This window comes from Dioscorea cayenensis, chromosome 4 (assembly GCF_009730915.1).
Source record: "Dioscorea cayenensis subsp. rotundata cultivar TDr96_F1 chromosome 4, TDr96_F1_v2_PseudoChromosome.rev07_lg8_w22 25.fasta, whole genome shotgun sequence".
NCBI classification, from domain to species: Eukaryota; Viridiplantae; Streptophyta; class Magnoliopsida; order Dioscoreales; family Dioscoreaceae; genus Dioscorea; species Dioscorea cayenensis.
In genome coordinates, this window is record NC_052474.1 from 6,813,252 (window position 1) to 6,821,853 (window position 8,602).

Below are 8,602 nucleotides of genomic sequence, written 5' to 3' on the forward strand. Positions count from 1 at the left end.
ATAATATAATTGTGGGCTCTTTTTTTTCCACCCTGCTTTTAATTTGGATATGACCGGTTAAAAAGCATGGATCACAAATCAAATTTTAATATTTTATAGACTTCAAGGGATTATGGGTTCATGACTTCCATTAGGGGCAAGCCCCTAATGTTAATTACCCTGGACATTGTCACAGGAACCTCCGATTAAGAAAATAAGTGTGAAGAAAGAAACAGATTCTGACAAATAAATTTCATTCATGAATTCATACACTTCATTGAAAGTACAAGAAGTTTGGAATTTAATCATCTTGACGCAACAATAATTGTAGTTTTTTATCTCCTTCCGACTATTTCGCCGAAAATCGCGCTTTGACTTTTGTTGACTTTTGGTCTTCGTCAACGGTTAAAATATGCATCTTGAACATGACTTAGAAACTGGTGAAGTTGTGTCTTGGATATTTGGATTTGTGTCTTGGACTTGATTTGGAACTTGATTCGATTCTTCATAAGCTTCGGCCTTCAGGCTTGTGAAACTTTTTGCAACTTGTGAACTCTCAACGCTTTTATCCTTGAGGGTTGTTGAGCTCATTTGTTGATTTATTTGAAACTTGAAACTTGGGCATTGAGCTTGCATCTTGGATTTGATTTGGAAATTGATTTGATTTTTTATAAGCTTCGGCTTTCAGGCTTGTGAGGCTTTTTTGCAACTTGTAAACTCTTCAACACTTTAACTTTGAGGTTGCTGAGCTCATTTGTTGATTTGTTTGAAATTTGGATCTTTGATTTTGCATCTTAGATTTTGACTTAGATTTCAAGCTGTGGATTCCCTATGTTGATGAATCACAAACTTGGTTTGACTTTTCATGAGCTTCGCCTATCATGCTTGTAAAGCTTTTTGCAATTTGTGAACTCTTCAACATTTTAATTTTGAGGTTGTTGAGCTCATTTCTTGACTTGTTTGAAATTTGTATCTTGAACTTTGAAACTTGCATTTTTTGGGCATTTGAACTTGAATCTTGTATTTGATTTGAATTTCAAGTTGTAGATTCTCTGCATTGATGAATCACAAACTTTGCTTGGCTTTTCATGAACTTCGGTTTTTATGCTTGTGAAGCTTTTTTGCAACTTGTGAACTCTTCAACACTTTAACTTTGAAGTTGTTGAGCTCATTGGTTGACTTGTTTGAAACTTGGAACTTGGACTTTTCGGCTTTGCATCTTGAATTTGATTTGGAACTTGATTTGATTTTTTTATAAGCTTCGGCCTTCAGGCTTGTGAGGCTTTTTGCAACTTGTGAACTCTTCAACGCTTTAACTCGAGGGTTGTTGAGCTCATTTGTTGATTTGTTTGAAACTTGGGACTTGGACTTTGAACTTGCATCTTGGATTTAATTTGAAACTTGATTTGATTTCTTTATAAGCTTTGGGCTTCAGGCTTATGAGAGTTTTTGCAACTTGTGAACTCTTCAACACTTTAACTTTGAGGTTGTTGAGCTCGTTTATCTTGGATGTTTTGAGTTTGTCTTGAATTTGATCTGGACTTTAAGTTATAGATTCTCTGCATTGAGGAATCGCAAACATGGTTTGGCTTTTCATGAACTTCAGCTTTTATGCTTGTGAAGCTTTTTACAACTTGTGAACTCTTCAACTCTTCATCCTTGAGGTTGTTGGGTTCATTTGTTGAATTTTCATTCTTTGATTTGATTTGGAACTTGATTTGGAACTTGATTTGATTTTTCATAAGGTTCGGCCTTCAGGCTTGTGAAACTTTTGGTAACTTGTGAACTCTTCAACACTGTAATCTTGAGGTTGTTGAGCTCATCTGTCGATTCATCATTTTTTTAATGCCTTGATTTTGATTTTATTTTTTTCTTCTTTTTTTTTGTTTTAGAATGCTTTGTTTTTGAAGGTCTTGAAATTGCTTTGTCACTTTAAGGAGAGTTAATGGCCTCAAAAATGGTCCATGAGCTCAAAAAAGAATTTTATGGGTTTTGGAATTTTTTTCATCCCTTCTAAGTGAGTCAATGGCCCTCAAACAGAGTCCATGAGCTCAAAAGAGAGTTTTAAGGGTTTTTGAAATTTTTTTCATCACTCGAGAGAGTCAATGGCCTCAAACAGGGGTCCATGAGCTCAAAAAGAGTTTTAAGGGTTTTTGGAATTTTTTTCATACCACTCCTAAGAGAGTCGATGGCCTCAAATTGGGTCCTTGAGCTCAAAGAGAGTTTTAAGGGATTTTGGATTCTTTTTATCACTCCAAAGAGAGTCAATGGCCTCAAACAGGGTCCATGCGCTCAAAGAGTTTTAAGGGTTTTGGAATTTTTCATCACTCCTAAGAGAGTCAATGGCCTCAAACAGGGTCCATCAGCTCAAAAAGAGTTTTAAGGGTTTTGGAATTTTTTCATCACTCCTAAGAGAGTCAATGGCCTCAAACAGGGGTCCACCGGCTCAAAAGAGTTTTTAGGGTTTTAGAATTTTTTCGTCACTCGAAAGAGAGTCAATGGCCTCAAATAAGGTCCCATGAGCTCAAAAGAGAGTTTTTAAAGGGGTTTTGGAATTTTTTTCATCACTCGAAAGAGAGTCAATGGTCTCAAATAGGGTCCATGAGCTCAAAAGAGAGTTTTAAGGGTTTTGGAATTTTTTATCACTCCTAAGAGAGTCGATGGCCTCAAACAGTATCCATCAGCTCAAAGAGAGTTTTAAGGGTTTTGGAATTTTTCATCGCTCCTAAGAGAGTTAATGACCTCAAACCGGGTCCATGAGCTCAAAGAGAGTTTTAAAAGGATCTTCAATAGCCCATCCGCTTCCGTGACTGTTAAGAGTCAATGAAGAGACCCTCTCAAGGAGAGCAGTCGATATGCATTAGACGTCACGGTAAGCTTAAGGGGGTCTTTAAGAGTCTTCAACAGTCCATTCGCTTCTGTGACTATCACGAGGTAATGGGGAGGCCCTCTCAAGGAGAGCAGTCGCCATACATTGGACATCACGGTAAGCTTAAGAGGGGGGGCTTGTGAAATTACCAAAATACCCCTTATCTTCGCTTAAAAACCCTCTTTCTTTCTTTTTCTTTTCTCTGCATTTAGATCCTCTAATTTTTTTCATTTTTTTCACATTTTATCAAATTTTGCCAATAAACCCCAAACTTTCATATTTTTTTATATTTTTTTCATGGATTTTTGCAATTAAAACCCTCGAGCTTTCATATTTTCACACATTTTCACATTTTTTTGCATATATGTCCTCCATTATTTCATCATTTTTATTCCATGGATTTTGCATAAAAGTCCAACTTTTCTACAAATGTATTTTTTTTACCACAACCGAACCCTCTTTTTCTTCTTTCTTTGATTGAGAAAAACATGCTGGCATGTGATACATAAAAGCATGCTACCACATCTACAATTAATCACTCACTTAATCAAGGAGTGCATGGTTCGTAAAAAGCAATCCAAGGTGCGGGTCCCTACCATGGCATGGATTAACATGGGAATGAATGAAGATGTAAAATAAAAATCCAGACATTTTTTTATGGCATAGATGCAACTAGAACATGTATAAGTATATATATATTTTTGGATGGAATTCTATAAGAACATCTACCTTTTTTTCAAGCTATAAGCACTTGACGAGCTTCTCAAGCATGCCTCGAGATTTGTGTTAGGGTTATGAACATCATTTTGCTTGCAATGGTGGAGCAATTGATCTTTTCCTTCTTTTTTTGTTTACGGAAACATTTTTTGATGAAGTCGATGATTTTTTTTTATGATCGATAGTTGTCTCTCGCCGTTGATCTTTTCACTGCCTCGGGATGGCGATCGAGATCTGGGATCGGAGAAGAGAACCAGCAACAAAGCTTCTTGGATTCTGCCAGGATGGTGACGGCGGCAAAAGCCATATACGTCATCACCACCACCACTAAGTTGTCCTCCATCTTGTCCTTCGCTTCCTCTAGCTCATTTCGTGGTAGTGTTTGGAGAGAGAAAAAAAAGTGTGGGAGAGGAACTAATTGAGCCGAAGGTGACCTCCTCAACCCCTTGGAATGAAGATCGGAACCTAGAATCAGAGAAAAGAGATAAAGACGAGGAAGAGTAAGATCTCCGATGACACCACGATCATCACCACACCAATTCTCTTCGTCTTCTTCTCTTTCTTTTTCTTCTTCTCTTCTTTCTCAGTCTCTCCTTCTTCTTTTTATCTTTCTTCTTTTTCTCTCAGTCTCCTGCTTTTTACCAAATCGCTAACTCCCGTCATACAGGGGAGCTTTTTCAAACTTTTTTTCTTCAAATTTCAAATTTTTTTGTTTCAAAATATCTTCCTTATCCACTTTTTTTATTATAAACTCAAAAAAATTCAATATATATATTCTCACTTTTTAAAAATTTTTAATTATTATTATTATTTTTTTATGCTATAATTCAAAGCGTGACACCTCCTTTTTTTTATTATTTTTTTTATTTTGGTCCTCCTATATTCTTTTATTTGATCCTTTTCCTTTTTTTTGTTTTTTTTAATTATTTTTTTTAAAATTCTATATAAACAATAATATAAATAAAATTTTATTGTGAAAATATTCAAATTATTGTAAATTTGTAATGGAGTGGACAGACGGCAAATATATTTAAAAAAAAAATTACAAAGGCATCACAATGGAGATAGATAGGGGAGCAAAATAATAGCTAGAGGTGGCTATAATGCAACATCACAAGCAGGATACATAAAGAAGTGGCAACATAAGATTAGTATTTTAGGCTGATATATTTTTAAATAAGCAAGAGAAATTAGCCGAACCCCCAATTGGACTCTGGTGCACAAAAATTGTATAACCTTCGTGGGATTTTTTTGAAAAATTGATGAACTACTAGAAATTTTGAAAAATCATATTTTAAAGGTTTTTTTAGATAATCCTTTCTTCTGCAATACTCTCTCCGTTTTTTTTTTATGTATCATATTTTGGAGCTTTTCTCTTTTCCTTTTTATTTGTCATATTAGAAATTTTATGTGGCATTAAATATTTTTTTTTTCAAATTTACCCTTTAATTTAATGTATTTATATAATTTTCAATAAATCACAATCAAGTAAATATTAAATTATATACTTCACTAGTGGAGTTTTAAATATGGGTAGTTTTTGGAAAGTAATGAAAATTTTTATAAAAAATAGGTGATTAACTAATTTTAATTAATTCTTTTTAATTTATGTGAATTAGATAAATATGACAAGTAAAAATGAACTGAGGGAGTATATTCTAAACTGAATGTTATTTAGTTCAGTAGGGGCGGCTGAGGAAATCATCTTTAGCCTTCAAAAAAAGAGACTTGATGGTAATATTGCGAAAGTGGATTTTGCTAGAGCTTTCGATATGGTGGACTGGGATTTTCTTCTTGAACTCTTGGAGGCAAGGGGTTTTGGCCCGCGTTGGAGGTGTTGGATCGCTAATTTGCTCTTTACTTCCAAAGCCTCCATCCTTATCAATGGCTCTCCTGAGGGTTATGTCAGATACCAACATGGTCTGCGACAAGGGGACCCCATTTTGCCCCTACTCTTTGTCCTTGTGGCAGACGTGCTTAGTGTAATATTTAATCACGTTCTTGACTCTCATATCCTGCATGGGGTCCCACTTGGTAGGTTTGGCAACGTTTGTCACGTCCAATATGCTGATGACCTGATTATTCTCTGGGCTGGTGGGGTTGAGGACCTTAAGATTATTAAGTTGATTCTTTTTATCTTCGAAGGTATTTCTGGCTTGGCTATTAACCTCAACAAAACCTGTTTGCTTTCTGCCGGTCTTAATTCTCTGCCCAACCTTTCTGCTTTGGCCACTCTGAACAGTGCTGCTAGCACTCTCCCGATCACTTACCTGGGTGTCCCGATTGCTGGGAGAAGGCCGCGGAGACAGGACTGGGAAGTTCTTATTCTCAAAGTTAAAGTTTATTCTCAAAGTTAAAGTTAGGCTTACATCTTGGAAGGCGAATTACCTGTCTTTTAGGGGCAGGTTCACCCTCATCAACTCTGTCCTTACTGCTTTGCCTACATACTGGATGTCGATCTTCCGTCTGCCTAAATGGGTAGTCAACCGTATTGACAGGCTGAGAAGAGATTTTCTTTGGAAAGGCCCTGACATTGACCGACCCAGATGTCGCTTGGTCAATTGGCATTGGTTGTGCCTTCCCCGTGACCAAGGTGGTTGGGGTATCATTAACCTTGAGGAATTCAATTGCGCTCTTCTGGGGAAATGGTGGTGGAAAGTCTTGAAGAATGAAGCTTGGTGTGCTTCGGCCCCTATCTTTTTTAACTACTTCCACCAGCACTCTAGGTGGAACCTTTGGTTACCCCGCAACCACCGTTGCTCCTTCTTCTGGCAAGGCCTTTTCCCGTCACTGGAGGATTTTAAAGACCTGTATTCACTCCTCGGTTGGGAACGGTAACTCCACGTTGCTTTGGTTAGATAATTGGTATAACGGGCAAGTTCCTACCGTTGGTGGGAGGAGTTCCTGTCGACTACTTCCCCTTTCGTGACGGTTAGGGATATGCTCTTGGAACTCCCCTCTGCTGTTATGAGGAGAAATCCTCTTTTGATTGAGCTCAGCTCCAGAATCACCTCTGTGATTGGGGATCTTCCGGATCATAAAACTTGGAAGCTAACTTCTGATAGATCTTTCTCGGTGAAGTCTTTTTATAAATTCCTTATCAACAGAGGGCTGAGATGTAGTATCACACCAGTGATCTTCAAGCGGTTTGTGCCACGGAAAATAGCTGCTTTCATGTGGTTGGCCTGGGACAGGAAGATCCTCACGCTTGACACCCTTTTTGCCCGTAGTTGCAACAAACTCTCTACGACAACCTGCCTCCTATGTTGCTCTGCTATTGAGTCAATTGATCACCTGTTTTTCAGGTGCCCTTTGGCTCGAGACATCTGGGACCGCCTTGCTCTCCCTTTTTCCTTCCCACGTGCCCCCTTGTCCTACTCGGACTTATGGGGACTGTGGTATCGAGAGCTTAGCCCTTGTCTCAAACTGTCATGCTCTTTGGTTGCTAGAGTGGTTTTGTGGCAAATTTGGCTTGCTAGAAATTACTGTGTTTTCAGTTCAGTGTTTATTTTTTTGCCTGCTTTATTTTTGAAAATTTATTACATGTACCTCTCTTGGATTCCAGTGGTTCCTGCTAGGGAGATGCACAAGCTTGAGGAGCCTATTGCTGCGGTTCGGCGTTGTATCCAGTTTTCAAGCCTCCCTCGTGAGGAACCGGATCCCGACATGCATGACGAGTTTTCCGGCTAGTTGTCCTCCTGATATGCTGTTGTGTCTTGGAGGAGTCCCTCTCTCCTCCTCCATGTGTCTCAGTGCGCTGTCTCGTCTTTTAGTGTTTGTTTCTCCTGTTGTGTGCTTTTGTTTCCACTTCTAATAGAGTTGTTTGTCTGTTTTGTCTTCTTTGCACTGTTTTTCTCTCTTTTTAATGCAATTGTGGTTTACCCACTTTATAAAATATATATATATTATGTAGTTCAATAACCGGAGGTTTAAATCTTAACAGCTAGGGAGATGCACAAGCTTGAGGAGTCTATTGCTGCGGTTCGGCGTTGTATCCAGTTTTCAAGCCTCCCTCGTGAGGAACCGGATCCCGACATGCATGACGAGTTTTCCAGCTAGTTGTCCTCCTGATATGCTGTTGTGTCTTGGAGGAGTCTCTCTCTCCTCCTCCATGTGTCTCAGTGCGCTGTCTCGTCTCTTAGTGTTTGTTTCTCCTGTTGTGTGCTTTTGTTTCCACTTCTAATAGAGTTATTTGTCTGTTTTGTAATTTTTGTACTGTTTTTTTTCTCTTTTTAATGCAATTGTGGTTTACCCACTTTATAATATATATATATATATATTATTTAGTTCAATAACCGGAGGTTTAAATCTTAACTTGGTTGCCTTTTTGTTGTAGCTCTTTTTGATTAATTAACGACCCCTGAACCCCCTCTCCCCGCGTGCCAGGCTTACGGTTTAATGCATGCAAGTCATCAATGCATAAAGTGATCTAAAAGCAACGGGACATAAAAATTGAGGGGAGAGTGGCAACAGACTCATCGCAATAAGTTGTGTTACTTTTATTAAATATTACCATATCATCTTGTTATCATTTTCATTGTTACCTTGTGTAATGTTTTGTTTATTTTTTCCATATATAAGGATGACTTTGCAGATTATGCAAATTTCTGTTTCAAAAAATTTGAATATAGAGTGAAGAATTGGTTTGAGTTTTTATGTTTATTTATTTATTTATTTTGAGGAAAATGATAGCATCTCTTGGATATGATGGTAGTAAATTTGCATGGGAAGATGCACAAATTGTTTTGCAAGAGGCAACTCTAAAACATAACCATACATTGTTGTCCATTTTCTTATACTATCTTATGCTCGCCAAACTCGCCTATCGCTAAGAGATAATTTAAGAAGTATCGGGTTAGTATCATTCTTAAATGGCATATATGGTCGAAGAAGTGAAGTTTTTGGCGGACTTTTGACTCCAAAAACTTATATTCATATTAGGATATCTTAACTAACAAAAGTTGAAAATTTCTTAAAAATTAATCTCATTTCTCAATAGGCACTTATTCTTTTGTGATAATTGTTAGTGCAACCGCA